Genomic DNA, 20,135 nt, shown 5'->3' on the forward strand with positions numbered 1-20,135 from the left:
GGGTGGCGCCCTAAAGTTGACAAGTTTTTAAAAAAGATGTTTTTAAAAAATATATATTTTTCCCTAACTGTAACGGAAATTAAGAAGAAATCCTGCGGCAAATATTCACAAATAATTGACTGATTTTTTGGTATAGGTTTTACTTAAGGGTAATTGCCCTTTTCTTAATTACAGGGTGTTACATTTTAAAAAACCTCTTTTTATACCATCTGAACCGTTTATGCTAGAGTAAAAAGACTTTCAGCGATTACCCATGTACTGGTGCTATTTACAAATTTGTATAATGCACCCCCATTTTTTCCCCGGAACCACCCCCAAAAAAAGAAGAATTAATAAATAAATTGATTTTCTTGGAATCCTTCACACACAATGCCCTTTATTAATATGCTTCATATATCATTTTGTGGACGTTATTATTACCCATGCATGGACACCAAAAGCAATTTCCTAGTACAACCCCTGTAGCAAAAAAAAATAAATAAAATGGGGGGTTGAAAATTTTTTTTTGTTTTTTGCTTTTTGATCCATATGGGCATATGCTTCATCAATAGTGCTTTCCAAAAATATATATGGTTATTGCAGCATCTCTGCGAAAACCACGCCTATCCTTGAAAATATACTGCAGAAACTACCCCTATCCCTTGGCGAGAATGTTTTTACGATTTTCTCATTACCTATGTATTCTTTTTAAACAAAACTTATACAAGGTTAAAGACCACTATTTACTCTAAAAATTATGTCCTATTCATTATTTCGTATAAGCAACCGTTACGGCACAGTGGCGCCGTAAACCTCATATATGCTTTGGCGGGCTCCAGTTTTTGTTTTTTTTTTTCGTCATCTGTTCGTTTTATTGATAAAGTACTTATGCAAAATAAAACAACACAGTGTAACCTACAAATTATGACATGCACATTTTACATTCTTTGCTCCCCGAAGCCACAGTGGTGGCCCAAAATAAATTTTTGCATATTTTCGCCACCTACATGCATTTTATTGCATTAATGCTACCTCAACAGCACAATATTTACCCTTAGGTGGTCGCTACGCAGTGGCGGATCCAGGGAGGGGTGATGGGGGTGATCACTTCCCCCCCTCTCAAACCAAGTGATATTATATTCAAAGATTATCAAAATATTCATTTATTTTTATAGAAATTTAACCAATTGGCACCCCCCTCTTAACGATGCTGGATCCGCCACTGTCGCTAAAGCATAAAAAGTCATTCTTATAAAAATAATATTAATATAATATAAGTATTTCTATAAAAATAAATGAATATTTTTATAATCTTCAAATATAATATCACTTGGTTTGAGAGGGGTGGGGGTGATCGCCCCCATTACCCCTCCCTGGATCCGTCACTGCTTAGCAACCACTTAGGGGTGAATATTGTGCTATTAAGGTAGCATTAACGCAATAAAATGCGTGTAGGTGGCGAAAATATGAAAAAATTTATTTTGGGCCACCACTGTAGCTTTGGGAAGCAAAGAATGTAAAATGTGCATAGGTCATGATTTGTAGGTTACACTGTGTTGTTTTATTTTACATAAGTACTTTATCAATAAAACAAACAGATGACGAAAAAATAAACAAAAACTGGAGCCCGTCAAAGCATATATGAGGTTTACGGCGCCACTGTGCCGTAACGGTTGCTTATACGAAAAAAATTAATAGGACCTAATGTTTAGAGTAAATAGTGGTCTTTAACCTTGTGTAAGTTTTGTTTAAAAAAATGAATGGGTAATGAGAAAATCGTAAAAACATGCTGGATAAGGTATAGGGGTAGTTTCTGCAGTATATTTTCAAGGATAGGGGTGGTTTGCGCAGGGATGTTGCAATAACCATATATATTTTTGAAAAGCACTATTGATGAAGCATATGCCCATATGGATCAAAAAGCAAAAAACAAAAAAAAAAATTCAACCCCCCATTTTATTTATTGTTTTTGGCTACAGGGGTTGCACTAGGAAATCGCTTTTAGTGTCCATGCATGGGTAATAATAACTTGCACAAAATGATATATGAAGCATATTAATGAAGGGCATTGTGTGTGAAGGATTCCAAGAAAATCACTTTATTTATTAATTGTTCTTTTTTTTTGGGTGGTTCCGGGGAAAAAATGGGGGTGCATTATACAAATTTGTAAATAACACCAGTACATGGGTAATCGCTGAAAGTCTTTTTACTCTAGCATAAACGGTTCAAATGGTATAAAAAGGGGTTTTTTAAAATGTAACACCCTGTAATTAAAAAAAGGGCAATTACCCTTAAGTGAAACCTATACCAAAAAATCAATCATCTATTTGTGAATAATCTCCGCAGCATTTCTTTTTAATTTCCGTTCCAGTTAGGGAAAAATATATTTTTTTTAAAAAACATCTTTTTTAAAAACTTGTCAATTTTGGGGCGCCACCCTTGCTAAACGGTGGATGATAGAGAGATGCTGTCGGAAATAAATCATAGAAAATATAGTCCTCTTCATATTTCTATAAAAGAAATTTTTTGTAAAAGGTACAGGAAGGGCTACGTTCTGCAAAAACCATAAATTACCCCCTTTAAAGGGGTGAAAAGGGGGGTTCCGGGGCGAAATTTTTTCAGAAAAAGTTAGTCTTATAATAAGCACCCCTTGATATGCCAGAAAAAAAATAGAACCGGACTTGTGTCCATTTTGCAAGGTTCAACCTCTGTTTCCTACACTAGAATATTCCACAGGATGATGCGAACTTTGAGAAAAAACACAGTTTGATTGGTACACCCGGTATACAATGAAAACTTAACTGTTTAGCAACAATACTATTACAGCGATATCACTTAAATCGGACAACAGGTTTAGGAAATTCAAGACATCAAAAATGATCCATTCTTAAGGTGTCCAGTTAATTTTGCACCCCAGTGTAGTTATGATATCGACATCATATGCAAACTTCCAATGTACATCAGTACATTGGCGAATTATGCACGGTCTTCAGCTAATCGAAATTGTTGTTCAGCAATGCGAATTCCTATTCAATCGCAAATTTTCTTCAGCTGTGACATCTGCTTCATTGCAATTTCTCTGTGAACCTCGATTTTACCTTTCATGATGATCTGAAGGATTTTGTACCAGTCTCCTCTAAAAAGATGGCCTGTATACGAATTCTTACTTATTAATAGAATTTTTCTTCTTTCTTTTGGTGTCTATTCGTTTCGAATATTGGCGGTCATTCTGGCTATACATAATTATTTTATTAATGGATGCTTTAAATAGATTACTTGTTGCTGTGAAGAACCATTTCCTCAGGTTCTTTAACCATGATCTTCTCCCAATTTCTCGGTTTCCTAATACTTTGCCTTGAAGGATTACCTTCAGTCATGTATACTTAGTGCCGTTTCTCATTATGTGTCCGAGATATTCTAACATTCTCCTTTTAATCGTATACATCACCTCTCTTCCCCATTCTTCGTAGTACCGACTCGTTGGTTATCTGGGCCGTCCATGATATCCTTATAGCCAGTTGCACCAACAAATAAACGGTTGATTTTTTGATTTCGATTGCCCGTTTATTTTAAAATGCGTTGCACCGACCATTATTCGATTAAAACCGACAGTTTTTGATCTGTCAAAATTAACCACCCGATTTTCTGCGGTTATTTAAAAAATCGACTGTTGTTTACCTGACGTTTGACGTTTATTCCAATAACCTATAAAATTCCAGTTGTTGATAAAAATTAAAATAAGATAATTGAAAAGAGTAAAACCACGTAAAACGTTAACTTTAATTATTTTGTCATTTAAAGATGTTTAGAGAACATCATATATCCCATAATGCTCATCGTTCAATAATATGGAAGTGCAATTGAAAATACTATTTTAGTTTTTAAATACTTTTGCATTATGGGTATATAAAATGGGGAATTTCTGGAGAATATATTATTAGGGAATAGTGGATATCCCAGTCCTCAACTACAACTACCCAATGACACATGACACCATTGCAGAATATTCAGACAGAAGTTGTGTTTTACAATCAATCACAAATCCCTTCAAGAATTGTTATTGAAAGAACATTTGGTATTTTGAAGAGATTTCCCATTTTAACATATGTAATGAGATGCAAGTTACCTTTTCTTCAAAGAATAATATCAGCTTGTTCAGTTTTACACAATATTGCAGTAGATAATAGAGAAAACCTTGAAATAGTGGCAAATGAGTGTGCTGTTGATATTGATATATTAGAAGCAGCTGTGGCAGTACATTTTCAACCAGAAGCTAATCTAATGCAACTAAATTGTGTGTGTGTGTTTGTTTAAAAATATTGTTTGACATTTAAAGCTAGCTTAAATAAATTTTATTTTTATTGGACTGCAGTTTAGGCTATTGATTATGTACTATAGAAAGGAACTACAACGTTAACGGGGTTTTATTATTTCATATGGTCAATGAATCTCTATATATGAAAAAACCGCGGAATGCTACCATTTAAAGGGGTGCGTTTTTGAGAAATGGGTGAATTAGTCCCTGGACACAGGTTACATTAGGGTGAGTTCTATGCACTTTTGGTACAAATACGTCTACATAAAAATTGTTCCTGGTTAAATTTACTTTCTAAATATAACTTTTTAAAGTCAAAGATACTTTTTTTTTCAAAAATATATTCAAAAGAAAAAGCACAAAGAAACCCAAAAGAAAGAAATTTTGTTTTTTGTCCCATAACTTTTGTCCACGAGGATATAGGTATAGACATTGCTTCACAGCAAAAAAACTTACATATTTTGTCTTTAAAATTATGTTTGGTAGAAGTCATTAGGATGTACAGTTTTCGAAATATGATTTTTCAAAGTTCGCCACTCACAGCAATTTTGGGCAATTTTCCTTGTTATTTCGCAAATATTGTTCTGTAACTTTTTTCTACGTAACTTTAGGTATATGCAATGGTACATGTAAGAGGAATAGAAATCAATTACCTTTAAAATGGTCTACTGTATAATGTTGTACAACTTCTTTTAAAGAGGTTATCTTTTTCAAGACTTTATACTTTTAACGAGTTTTTATATTTTTTACGATTATTTTTTAAATTTCCCATTATAACTTTTTTTCTATATGGTATATATTATATAATAAAAAATAAAGCTTATTCTGTTTACTTTAAAATGGTGTATTATAAAAAATTCTAGGGTTTTTTTTTTGAATAACATATGCTTTTTCAAATTGTAATAAGTACTTGCAACGATTTTTCGTTATTATATTCCTCATTATAACTTTTTTATGTGATTGTGTGTTATGATTGAATCTTATTTTTTATAGGTAATACTTTGGATCCACTTGACTCGGCCGGGCAAACTTCAAAATATGGATTAATTCCAATATTTACTGTCAAAGCTCCTGCACCACAAGCTTTGCTTGAAAAAATAGCATGTAAATGTAATAAAGGATGTACAAAAAACTGCGGTTGTAGGAAGATAGGAATTAGTTGTTTAATATTCTGCAAAGGGTGCATGTGCATGGGTACTAATTGTGGGAACTCTAAGATAACTGAGGTGTCAGAGGAAGATATTAAAGCTAATGCTAAGGAAGAGATGGACTTTGATTTTGAAAATTTTTTAAATGTCAACGTTTAAATAATTTTAACTAAAGTGATGTTTTTTAAGACTAATGTTTATGTAATTTTTGTAAAAGAAATAATTTTAAATAATACAGGTAAAAAAATATCAAAGAATCACTAGGTTTCCATTATGTATTTAAATATAGATGATACACCATTTTAAAGAACAGAAAGTAAGCCCTCTTTGTTGCGCAATATATAGATAGTATTGTATAGTATTGTATATTCATGTACAAGAAAAAATAAGTTATAACGAGAAATTTCAAAAATAATCGTAAAAAATGTAAAAAATAACATTTTTTTTATATTATGTATTATTTAATATATTATATAATAATTTTATTTTATTTTTATATTATATTATAAAAAAATCGTTAAAAGTATAAAACCTTGAAAAACCATAATCTCTTTAAAAAAAAGTAGTACAACGTTATACAGTAGACCATTTTAAAGGTAATTGATCTCTATTCCTATTACGTGTACCATTGCATCTACCTAAAGTTACGTAGAAAAAAGTTACAGAACAATATTTGCGAAATAACAAGGGAAATTGCCCGAAATTGCTGTGAATGGCGAACTTTGAAAAATCATATTTCGAAAACTGTAAATCCTAATGACCTCTACTAAACACAATTTTAAAGAGAAAATATGTAAGTTTTTTTCTGTAAAGCAATGTCTATACCTATATCCTCGTGGACAAAAGTTATGGAACAAAAAACAAAATTTCTTTCTTTTGGATTTCTTTGTGCTTTTTCTTTTGAATATATCTTTGTAAAAAAGTATCTTTGACTTTAAAAAGTTATATTTAGATAGGAAATTTAACCAGGAACAATTTTTATGTGGACGTGTTTGTACCAAAAGTGCATAGAACTCACCCTAATGTAACCTGTGCCCAGGGACTAATTCACCCATTTCTCAAAAACGCACCCCTTTAAATGGTAGCACTCCGCGGTTTTTTCATATATAGATGTCCATTGACCATATAAAATTTGTAGTTCCTTTTAGCTATCTTATTTTGAATATAATCAATAGCCTAGTTTGTTAATAAATTAATATAAATATTATATTGGTGACTGAGTTTAAGTACTTTATGTTCATTAGCAGGTTTTCAATAACAAATTTATAAATATTACACATGCTATTGATGTTTGATCTTTTATAGTTTAAAATATGTTCATTACGATCCATTATGACCCTCTCTTTTCACCTCTGGATAACTAGTTATCAGGAAGTTTATCTGACAGATTAGATACTAACAGATATCTGACAGAGAAAAACTTCCCGTTGATTAATTATTTATATGGGAAATAAGCCACAATTAAAATGAAAAAAATAATTTTATTAACGTTTCGACGCCCAAATCGGGTGCCGTTGTCAAAATACAAAATATTACTAAAATAAACAAAAGTGTTGTTGCTAAGCAAAAAAATTCTTCTAATAATTTATTTAATCTCACTCATTTATATTGGCAATTCAGACATATATTATACATTTTAAAGTAGAAGACTTTAAAATGATATTGCCAATATTTATGAGTTGCGTTCCTGGGACGACTTACTGAAAGATAGTTCATTCGATTACATGAAATCAACCCCAACTCAAGAATATCCGTCATAAAAAATTATAGCATGTGATCTGTCTTTAAAAAGACAACCAAATGCAACGACAGTAAAATTCTCGCGTTAGAGACTTCATAGTAAATCACAAGGGAAAACCAGGAAAAACCCTGTGCTACTATCCCGACATCGTAAGTATTTGGTCTTACATTAATTTACTCTCAAAAAATAATACCAAATTCTGACTTGTAACATGTTTAAATTATAAATAATATTAATAATATTAGATATATAAGTAATACTAAAATATAAAATATGTACTAGCTCGTATTATTGACTTACTAATCTTGGTATTTTCTTTCTATTGACTTCCTCTTTCAGTATGGGTAACCACATCCTACTGCATTCTACCGAGGAATTTGCGACACAATTGGTTTCATTTAGCATAATTAGAGCCGCTTCTTTGATTTTTCTCTTTTTACTATCTGATTCTTTCAGGACTACTTTCTAGTTGGTGGTCTAGGACGTATTATTTCTGGTGAATGTTGTAGGATCCCGTTCTAAGTTGTTCTGTTCCATTCGATCCAATCTTGACAATTCCTTATTTATAAACGATAAAGGATAATCATTTTTTAATAAAATAGATGTTAACAATTGTTTTTCTGCTAAAAAGGAATTTTCGTTAGAACAAGTAATTTTGGCTCTATCATATAAAGATTTAATGATTCCCTTTTTAACGTTGATGTTGTGATTTGACTTGTAATTGAGATATCTGTTGGTGTGTGTTGGTTTTCTATACACTTGAGTCTCATATCCAATATCCTTCTTTGAGATCAAAACATCGAGGAAAGGTAGGCTGTTATTGTATCGAATGGAACAGAACAACTTAGAACGGGATCCTACAACATTCACCAGAAATAATACGAGGAAAATATCAATACCATATATAAAAGGACTATCCGAGAAACTTAAAACAATAGGAAATAAATTCAACATTTCAACAACATTCAAAACAACAAACACATTGAGATCTATTCTATCTAAAACTAAACCTAACAATGATCAAGAAAGAACAAAGAATTGCATTTATAAAATACCTTGTGAATGCGAACAATTTTATTTAGGTGAGACATCAAGACCATTAGACGTTAGAATAAGTGAACATCAATCTTATATTAAAAATAGAGAATCTCTCCAAAGAAGCGGCTCTAATTATGCTAAATGAAACCAATTGTGTCGCAAATTCCTCGGTAGAATGCAGTAGGATGTGGTTACCCATACTGAAAGAGAAAGTCAATAGAAAGAAAATACCAAGATTAGTAAGTCAATAATACGAGCTAGTACATATTTTATATTTTAGTATTACTTATATATCTAATATTATTAATATTATTTATAATTTAAACATGTTACAAGTCAGAATTTGGTATTATTTTTTGAGAGTAAATTAATGTAAGACCAAATACTTACGATGTCGGGATAGTATCACAGGGTTTTCCTGGTTTTCCCTTGTGATTTACTATGAAGTCTCTAACGCGAGAATTTTACTGTCGTTGCATTTGGTTGTCTTTTTAAAGACAGATCACATGCTATAATTTTTTATGACGGATATTCTTGAGTTGGGGTTGATTTCATGTAATCGAATGAACTATCTTTCAGTAAGTCGTCCCAGGAACGCAACTCATAAATATTGGCAATATCATTTTAAAGTCTTCTACTTTAAAATGCATAATATATGTCTGAATTGCCAATATAAATGAGTGAGATTAAATAAATTATTAGAAGAATTTTTTTGCTTAGCAACAACACTTTTGTTTATTTTAGTAATATTTTGTATTTTGACAACGGCACACGATTTGGGCGTCGAAACGTTTTTATAAAATTATTTTTTTCATTTTAATTGTGGCTTATTTCCCATATAAATAATTAATCATAAAAATGCCACAAGGAAATAGCTTCAGAACAACATTAACAAACTTCCCGTTAACTAGTTATCCGGAGCTGAAAAGACAGATACTAAGGATACTGCTATATAAACTTCCCAGTAATTAGTTATCTGGAAATGAAAAGACCTCTAATATCTAATCTGTCAGATAAACTTCCCAATAGACAAAAATATAATAGAAGAATTAACCTTTATGGTGGTTTTTTGTTAATTTTTTTGGCAGTGTTTAAATAAACAAATACTGAGGACATGAAATGGATCACGAACAAGGATGTTCTAGGAGGAATGAAAAAAGAATTGGAGATTGTGTTTACCATTAAACACATAAAACTGCAGTATCTGGGACACATATGAGAAATCAACACCGTTACTCCCTGATGCAGTACATATTGCAAGGTACAGTCAAAGCTAAGCGAAGACCCAGTAGAGGGAGAAGATCAATGGAACTGTTTCGAATCGCAGCTAGCAAGGTTACGATTGCTAATATGATTTCCAACATTCGAAACAGATAGGAATCAAAAGAAGATGGCATGAAAATGAAAGTGTATTACCTAATACTTTTGACTAAAAACTTTATAGATTATAATCTATAAAAAGATTAAATTTTCAAATATAAATACTTGGCCTTTGTTTTATTTTGTTAACCTGTTGTTATATATGTGTTGAATTGAACTCTATTTTGAATCTAGAATTTTAACGAATCCTAACCTTTATTAAAATTTATTGAAATTACCTCTTTATATCTATAATAAAAAATATTTATTTCTATACAAAAATGTAAAATATATTGAGTTTAATAAATGAGTTAATGATATTCTATGTCTGATCACTGTAAGTAGTAACACTTTAAAATTATTTACATAATATTCTTTTTTACAACTTTTTGTAATAACTCTAGCTTCAATAAAATGTTCTTTTTTTATATTCGTTTGGGTCAAAAGTCAAAACATCAATAATCTATATCTGAGAATATTACTTTAGAGTTCTTTTTAATAAATAAAACCCAACATACAACTTTAATGATGAAAGTTTAATCAAATATCAATCCCACAATAATATATAAATTATTAATCCAAAGAAGCGACAACACGATAAATTCAAAATACAAGTGAAGTTAGAGCTTTCTTCACATTTTTGACACGTTATGTCAAAATAAAGGAACTTTTATAATCATCTTACTGTGAACGCCGAAAAATTGAGTATCTAGATCATATTCTTCTAAAGTGTCCAATAAGAGTATCCAAGCAGTTTAATTTGAGAATCGAACTTAAAAAATTAGGAGTACCAAAGAATTCCAATGTTCAAAATATATTGCAACATCTTACCCATGAACAACTAGAGGCAATGCTTATTCATTTAAACATTAACAAAGTGGTAAATCAAGGCAACATTTTTAGGTTTTCATTTCAGTGTTGCAGCATTGATTAGAGCAAGACGAGCTGCAATACAATCAAATGTACTAACAGATGCACAAGTATGCAAGCCAAGAAAGAGAGTAAGAAGAAGGAACTTTTATTAAAGGATCGATGTTAAATAGGGTTTCGATATCTCTCTATTATCTAATAAAGTATCATAGTATCATCATAGATTATAATTTATAAAAATGGATTTATCATCAAGTTCATCTTCTGACGATTTGGAAGATATAATATAATGCATATGCTACCAAATATAAGATCTGTAAGAGATCGCAATGAATTGTATAGTATAATAAGTATAATGAAGATGAATTTAAAACAAGGTATATTTTCCCATATAACAAGCTAATATTTTTCCATGCAATGGCTTTTTGTTTATTTGTCACACCATCTGTTTGTTTATTTTCTATTATAAATTTATATTTAATTGCTAAATCTAAAATTATATCTTTCTCTAAACTAGAGAAGTGGCTTCCTTACTTCCTTTATTTTCCATCGTAAGTATGATAAACAAAATTGCAAAAAAACAGTTGACATAACCTTACAAACTACAAACAAAACTTTCTTTGACAATCTTTTTTGACAGCCGACACTCGGATTCGAATGAAATAATCGAATGAAGTACGATGTTGCCACTTATATATTGTCGGTTTGTAAACCAACAGTTTTTTTTGAATGGTGCAACCCGTTTGAAAAATAACCATTGATCATTGATTTAAATCGTCAAATTGACGGTTAGCAAATCAGTTGATTTACAGTCTGTTGGTGCAACTGGGCATTAGGATTTGCCTGTATAGCCACATCTCAAAGCTTCGAAGTTTTTTCTCCATCGTTTCAGTGACTGTCCAGGATTCAACTCCGTAATATACTATTGAGCAGATATAACATCGTAGGAGCCTTACTTTTATCTCCAAATTAATGTTGTGGCTTTTAAGAGCAAACAGTAGCGATCAACAGGTAGCCAAAACGCGTTCCAAGATTGCGGCTGTAATTTTGAATATTTTTTCGAGATATTTGGCACACGTATTCGTAATATAATAAAGAATGGCGGTACAGAGCCCAATTTGAAAAATATATTAATATGTGGAAATTACTCTGTAATTAAATACAATATTAAAAAAACGAGCCTGTACCGCCATTAAGAAGAACAAAAAAATACACTTTCTTCAAATAAATTTTTTATCCGATGCCTAGATTTTGTGTCATTTTGGAACTACTAAAATTTTTTATTTCATTAGTAGTTCCAAAATGACACAAAATCTAGGCGTCGGATAAAAAAGTTTATTTGAAGAAAGTGTATTTTTTTCTTCTTCTTAATGGCGGTACAGGCTCGTTTTTTTAATATTGTATTTAATTACAGAGTAATTTCCACATATTAATATATTTTTCAAATTGGACTCTGTACCGCCATTCTTTATTATATTACGAATACGTGTGCCAAATATCTCGAAAAAATATTCAAAATTACAGCCGCAATCTTGGAACGCGTTTTGGCTACCTGTTGATCGCTACTGTATCACCTTAAAGAGTGTCCATATTCTTGAATGCACTCCTAGTCTTCTCTATTCTACATTTTATTTCTTGTGAGTGATCCCATTCTTCTCTATTCTACATTTTACTTCCTGCAAATGATCCCATTGTTCCAAGATAGGTATACTGTTTTACTCGATCCATTTGTGTTTTCTTGATAAACAGTTTGACATCTCTAAATTTTATTTTTGCTGATGACCAATTATAGTTTTTAAATTGAATAAAGTGAAGAATAATTCTTATTATTCTGTATTCGTGAATTATTAATATGTATTCGTCACATCTCTATTTTTTTATAGAGCACTGATGTGGCCCTCTCGCTATTTTTGAAGAGTTAAAGAGTAGAATATTTTATGAGCCAGGTACTTACGCTTTTGGCATTAATACTAAACCATAAACACAATAGGGAACTTACATACAATTTTAATTTCGAAAAAATGTTATAAATCACAACAGAACATAATTTAAAACATGTATCAAAGATAAAAAAGTTGTTTTCGTGTTCCGTTTGGTCCCTAAAGACGATTCTAAATTCAAATTAAAGCAACTAGCCCAAAACGCGTCGTGACGTCATATGGTTAATGTTTACATTCTGCACCAACAAAGTAAACAAAACTGTATATAATTTTAAATTAGACATTATAAACATCAGTAGAAAATACAGTTATGTGACGTCACAAGTGTTTTTGATCGTTTGAACTATTCATAGAAAATTTGTACTTTTACAAAACTCCATTTTATTTTCCATAGTAAACCTTCTTTTCTTTCCTTCAAAAACTGTATCAAACTCCAATCTCAAAAAAACTGGTATTATTACAATGACATACGATAAATGCCATTAGAATATAATAGTATATTATTCAACGAGCATGTAATGATGGCTATTACTCACGATGATGAAGTTTGCGAGCCGTAGGCGAGTGTCGTAATTCATCAGAGTAAGTAATAGCCATTACATGCGCGTAGAATACTATACTTTTTCTACGACCTTTTTTTTATTTTAATTAGTAGAAAATTTAATTGTCAACTACTCGAGATTTAAATTATAATAATTTACAAAAATACCTAAATGCTATTTACCCCTAGTACGTGGTTGAATAATTGGTTGCCTACTATTATCAAATTCTTATTTATTGTAAAAATACAACTAGAAATAGTCAATAATATGATATGTAAGTTCTATTCGTTTTCGAAAAATTATGAGCTTAAATTTTTACCTACTGTCAGTGAATCTACAATAATAAATATGAAATGACTGTTGTCGGTGGACGTATTTCATATACAGTGCTAGTCAAAAGTCCGTACCACCCTCGTATCTTTTGAACGGTTATACCTATAATAGTGGAATTTGGAGGTAGGAAATAAACGGACGTAAGCTTCTTAACTAGTCATGACAGGTGACGTAATAGTGACAGATGACGGTACAGAGCCACTTTGGCCGATAATTTTAAATGGGACCTTATGGCAAGTGATACCTCGTTTGAAAGGTATTCAAAATACCTATTCATTCATACTAATTTTTTTGGGTTTTAGTTGATTTTGATTTTGGTAAGTAAATTAAATAAATATAATATTATAGTTTCGCATTTAATTAATAAAAAATCAAATGTCCGCCTATGGTTTTTTTGTCAAAAAAGTGACGTTTTTCAATTATTCTCTAGTAGTTTTTACGTCAACGTCAACCTTTTTGACAAGTAACCATAGACAAAATTTTGAATTTTTATTAATTAAATGCGAAACTACAATTTTATATTTATTTCATTTATTCGTCAAAATGAGCTTAAACTCAAACAAAATTAGTATGCCTGAATAGGTATTTGCAATACCTTTCAAGGGTCAATCCAAGCCTAGTGGTCCAAAGGTGGTTGCTTGACTATTTTTAATGTTTTTTATTTTTCTACCTTTTAAACTTCAGTCTATAGAGAGTACAAAATTGCATTCATTTTATTTTAAAAAAAATTAGTTTGCCGATGACGGCCATTTTTGTTAAAGCGTGTCGATCATTTTCACGGAAAACATGGCTTCGCTCTTTAGCCAATATTTTTTCTGAGGTTTGCCCTAGAACAATAAATCAAAAACCAAACTTTTTAGAAAGTATGCTCTAAAAAAAACAGCCTATATCATTATTTAATTTCAAACTGTCCTTAAGGCCTTAATTGAAGCTCAAAGTTTGAATAGGTAAACTGATAAAATTCCATTTTCAGCATTTTTTAACAGCATAAGGCAAGCCGATATTGGTTTGTAATTTTTTCTGGAAAAGACAAACGTACATACTTTAAATAAAAAAGTTTGAGCTTTGAGACTTTAGTAAATTTCAAAAAAAAAAAATCTCAAAAACGTAATTTTTTGAAAAATCTCAAAGTTTGACCCCTTATATCTCTGATGGGCACGGATGAAAAAATTTGAAATTTGACTGAATGTTAGCCCCTAGCAAGTAGAATAAGGAGTAAAAATTTGAAGTTGCAGACTTACGTCATATGAGAGTTACAGGCCTGAAAAAATGGTCAACATTTGAGCGTTTGCGGACAGGGTAATTAAAATTCAAATAAACTGTCTAATGAAATAAAAATTAATCTATTTTAACCAGATTTCACAATGAATATAAATTTATACAGAGTGGGCCAAAGAAAAGAGTCCACCACCATATTTGGCAATAGTTACCTATTAGATTTTAAGGAAATGCCGAAATAGGTTCATTTTTATTTTTATTATATTGCAACTTTTTGGGATATCTTTCATACTATGTGACGTCATCCATCAGAGCGTGATGACGTAATCGATGATTTTTTTAAATGGGTATGGTGGTCTTGTGGCAACTAAAAATACATTGTACTGCTGTCAGAAAATAGAAAAAAATGTTTATTTCACAAATAAACATTTCTTTTCGCTTAAATTAAATGAAACAGCCTCCCACTTACCTCTTGACAGTTTGAACATTTAATTTAAGCGAAAAGCAATGTTTATTTGCCAAATAATAATTTTTTTTCTATTTTACGACAGCAAGAAAATGTATTTTGAGTTAAATAAATTACATACATTCTACTTTTTGTGTCAATTATTTTAATTCAAAAATTATTTTTTGGCCACCTTGTATAAATAATTATATTATTGTTTATACTACTGAACAGAGAATTGAACACTCTTTCAAATGAGATAACATACGACACCTATTACCATTAAAACAATCATCGATTACGTCATCACGCCCAGGTGGATGACGTCACTGAAGATGACACGTTATGGAGACGTATGAAATATATATAAAAAAAAATTGTAATTTAAAAATAAAAATCGACCTGTTTCGGCATTCCCTTAAAATCTAATAACTGCCAAATATCAAGGTAAACTCTTTTCTTTTGCCCACTCCGTATAAATTAGTATTCATTGTGAAATCTGGTGAAAATAGATTAATTTTTAATTCATTAGACAATTTATTTGAATTTTAATTACCCTGCCTGCAAACGCTCAAAGTTTGACCATTTTGATTTTTGACGATTTTTTCAGGCCTGTAACTCCAATATGACGTAAGTCTGCAACTCCAAATTTTTACTCCTTATTCTACTTGCTAGGGGCTAACATTCAGCCAAATTTCAAATGTTTTCATCCGTGCCCATCAGAGATATAAGGGGTCAAACTTTGAGATTTTTTAAAAAATTACATTTTTGAGATTTTTTTTTTGAAAAAATTTACTTCGTCTCAAAGCTCAAACTTTTTTTATTCAAAGTATATACGTATGTCTTCTGCAGAAAAAATTACAAACCATTATGGGCTTGCCTTATGCTGTTAAAAAAATGCTGAAAATGGAATTTTATCAGTTTACCTCTTCAAACTTTGAGGTTCATTTAAGGCCTTAAGGGTAGTTTGAAATTAAATAATGCTATAGTATAGGCCGTTTTTTTAGAGCATACTTTTCTAAAAAGTTTGGTTTTTGATTTATTGTTCTAGGACAAACCTCAGTGAAAATATTGGCTAAAGAACGAAGCCATGTTTTCCGTGAAAATGATCGATACGCTTTATCAAAAATGGCCGTCATCGGCAAACTAAATTTTTTAAAAATAAAATATCTAGAATTCTGTACTTTCTAGGGACCGAAGTTTAAGAGGTAGAAAAATAAAAAATATGAAAAATAGTCAAGCAACCAAAATTTATATTGGACCACTTGGCATGGATTGACCCTCAAACGAGGTATCACTTACCATAAGGTACCATTTAAAATTTTCTGTCACAGTGGCGCTGTAAAGCCATCTGTCACTATTATGTCACCTGTCATAACTAGTTAAGAAGCCTACGTCCGTTTAGTTCCTCCCTCGAAATTTCACTATTATAGGTATAACCGTTCAAAAGATACGAGGGGGGGGTACGGACTTTTGACTAGCACTGTATATATAGTTATAATGTATATTTACATTTAACTATATACAATATACAATATAATAATATAACTATACATAATATGTTATAACATATTTGACACAATATTTCTTGAAAAATAAACACAATATTAGTTTTAAATTCCAATTAACATAAACAAAATGCGCTAATGTCACTGTCACTAAAATAAATGATAAACGTCAAAATTTTTAGTAAACAAGATAAAATATACTGACATTGTTACAGTTAAAATTCCTTTCAAAATTTTTCGGAGTTAATTATTGATATAAATTACAATGACTATTGTATTAAATAAACAAGTTTAAGCAATTTTATTTGCAGTTTACCGATATGCATATACGATTAATATTAAAAGTGGCATGCGCCACTTGAATCTAACTTCAGCCCGTGAGTAATGACTCGTGAGTAACTTCAGCCCGTGAGTAATGAATTATTACTCACGAGTACAGTAATGGGTGCTATTACCTATGAAAAAATAGCGAATAATGAGCATGTTATTAAACGGTCGTAGAAAAATATTTTTCCCTTATTCCGCATTCCGCGACGATGAGCTGCCAAATACCCAAGTAGGTGGAGGCCAATAAACTAAAGAAGAATATACCTAAATATAACCATATAGTTAAACTATGTGACGTCGCGGATCATTTGAACTATTTGACTATCGCAGAAGATTTTAAATTTGTGTTTCTAAGTTCTGAGTTTTGTAGAAGATTTTAAATTTGTGTTTCTAAGTGGAGGGAAAGAGATGCATTGGTCGAAAGAAACTCTCATGGTTGCGTAATATTAGACAATGGTGTGGCTGCACAGTAGAAGAATTATTTCGCGCAGCAGCCGATAGAGAGAGATTTCAGGAAATTGTAAACATGATGACGGCCAACGTCTGAATACGGAGACGGCACCTGAAGAAGAAGAGGAAGCGTAATATTTTGGAAATCTCATTTTTAAACAAAACTGAACATTATTTATGTAATAAAAAAATGCGCAAGTTTCCTATTAGGCCTATATTTATGCCAAAATAAAAAGGTTTAATATAACATTTTTGAATATGATTAGTGGCCATAATAATTTGGTCAGAAACTGTCAGTTAAAACTACGTTTTAATTTGACGTTCTGATTTTCACTTCATATTCATCATGTGATTTATTTTATATTATTTTCAATATATATCATTTCCGAGAAAAATTTTCGAAGTGGAAATCGAAAAATCAAATTAAACCCATCTTCAGTTGAAATTATGGTAAATTCCTACTAAATATAATAATTAATTTTTTATTCTACCGGTGGCAAAGAATTATCCTTAATGACGTTCTACACCTTCGTTGCGTGATATGCCTCTCAGAGGAAAGAGGGAGGGGGACTTATATGCAAGCGAAAGTTGGTAACAGTTCATTTATACCAGAATACTCAAATCATATGTTTCAATATTGAATACTTTATAAAAATAAATTATAAATAATTACGGAAATTACGGAATCAATTATAATAAATAAATTAAAAATAAATGGTACGGTAAACAATCCTCATTTTTAATATGTTATTCCTTACAAAAAAAAACCTTTAATTTAAGCACAAATAATTAAAAATCGTAAATTTGGTTCAAACGTTATTAACTTTTTAAGAATTTCCATAAGAGCCCATGTTAAAACTTAACTTTGACCCTTAATAGTAATTAAACGGCACGGTAAAACAATTTTAAAAAATCAAGTCTCAGTTTTTTTAAGTAAACTATAATTTAATTTAATTCTTTGCCGAAGGTGTAGAACGTCGTTAACATAAAACTCAAAAAAAGCATTTCCGAATCTTTATGAAGCTCCTGCTTCATATTAGCTAGATATAGACAATAATCTTGGGAATGGCTCATGCTTCTTAATCCATACATTCGTCACTTCTTCAACCATTGGTGAAGATCAAGCGTTATTAAAATTACGAAATGTTTTAAAAACATAAAGAAATTCCAAAAGTCTGCTGATAAATCAAGATTAACATTTAGTCAGATCATGTTTACCGTAATCTTCAATTTTTAATATTATTTTGAAACATACAGTGGGTGATCAAATTATTAGAGCCACCTCAGAAAATTTAACTTTTTGTTTAATAATGGTATGTAATTTTTTCGTTATACAGTCCACAGTTGCCTTTAAAACTTCAGAACTGGATGCTATGTTTCTCTTGAAGTGATTAGTGTTGAATAATAAAGTTTTTATTTCTGCTGTTTTCCTTGGTGATATGTCTTTGGCTTGTCCCATGATGTTCTGGTACCACTAGTGTAACGAACGTGCAATGTTTACTAGATTCACAAAAAATAGTATAGGACTGTCAGAATATCACTAGAGAGCAATGGAAATTCCCAAAGTTTATTATAACTCCAATCACCAAGAATACAAAATAATAGGCACACGAGTTGCAAGCTAGGCTGGGCAGCACTGACAAACAATGGCATCTGAGTCACGCATTGCTACACACGCGTGTTGCCACTATTGTCAGACTATTTATTGCCCTTTCATAAAGTGTAACACGACAGTCAAATGGAAACAAACGCATTAATATATTATACGGCTCAATTATATACCATTTCTGTAAAACATTGAATTTTACTAGGTGGCTCTAATAATTTGATCATCCACTGTACATAGATGGCGATTTACTCTAATAATTATATATTTTTTTTCAGGTTAAGAACAGAAGCAGTGCCGTAACAATGTCTGGATACATATAAATGGATTTTTGGTTATTAAGGAGAGCTTACAAACACCTCATGGGAGTTTGATTTTCAGCCTGCCACAAAAGCTTTTCTGCCGAAGATGCAACTTTAAGTTTGGTCTTTTTATCGGATTGACACTGATGAATATACAGTAGATGATAGGATTAAAAAGCAGAAATAGCCTCACGTGTTAAGAAAAAACGAGACATTGGCGAATAGTACTCAAAATCCTAATCTAATGTATAAAAGTATTGTTAATATTAAATGTTGTTTATGTTGTTTTTGTATTATTTTTTGTATCCATTTTCAGGTTTATCAAGTTTTGTTCAAAACCGTCAAGGAGTACATATCTTACCAAGATTTTATAAATAATATTACGTTAGTATCTGCTTTATATTTAAAAAAATCGAATGATAATCATACAAACTGTGTATAGAAATAAGTGAAATTCAAACGACAGCCAGTACTAACGAAACGATATTTATTGAATTTTTATGACGTGAAAATCAAGGATTTTTAATACCTAGGACGACTTCTTCTGAATATATATTTTTATTTATAATAATCATTAGGTTAGCATTGACTTCAAATTTGAAAAGTCGATTTATGATTATTATAAAACAAAAAATTGTAATTTGCTTAAGAAGAATATACTCTACAAGCTAATCGAAAGGACTTTGTCATCTACATCTGACATGAAAAGAATGGCAGTTATTTCATGTCAGGTAATATCAGATTGTTTATAATTTGTCAAGAGTTTCTATTTTCAAAAATATTTGTGGCTCTTGAATTGAGAATAGAAACGTGATCAACAGAAGGGTGTTTCAATTAACACGTGTTATAAGTATATCAAATAAGGTACACATCAGTGTTATAGAAAAATGTGGTGGATTTTTTATTGTTTTATTACGTTTTTACATATATGTCTCCTTCAATTTAAAATTAGATGTATGATTATCTGTCGTACGCTGTTCTACAAATGCTTTATTTAACCTTCTTACATTCTTG

The 20,135-nt window shown here is 30.8% G+C and overlaps 1 long non-coding RNA gene across 1 annotated transcript in view; it reads left to right on the top strand.

The window, feature by feature from the left end:
- LOC126892234 (uncharacterized) overlaps positions 1 to 19,408 on the top strand; it is a 37,825-nt gene extending 18,417 nt beyond the window's left edge. Inside the window, exon 2 of the long non-coding RNA XR_007700738.1 lies at positions 19,098 to 19,408. This is a non-coding gene — a long non-coding RNA (uncharacterized LOC126892234). The remainder of the gene's footprint in view (positions 1 to 19,097) is intronic.
- Positions 19,409 to 20,135: the final 727 nt, after the last annotated feature.

Source organism: Diabrotica virgifera, chromosome 9 (genome assembly GCF_917563875.1).
Source record: "Diabrotica virgifera virgifera chromosome 9, PGI_DIABVI_V3a".
In the NCBI taxonomy this organism is placed as follows: domain Eukaryota; kingdom Metazoa; phylum Arthropoda; class Insecta; order Coleoptera; family Chrysomelidae; genus Diabrotica; species Diabrotica virgifera.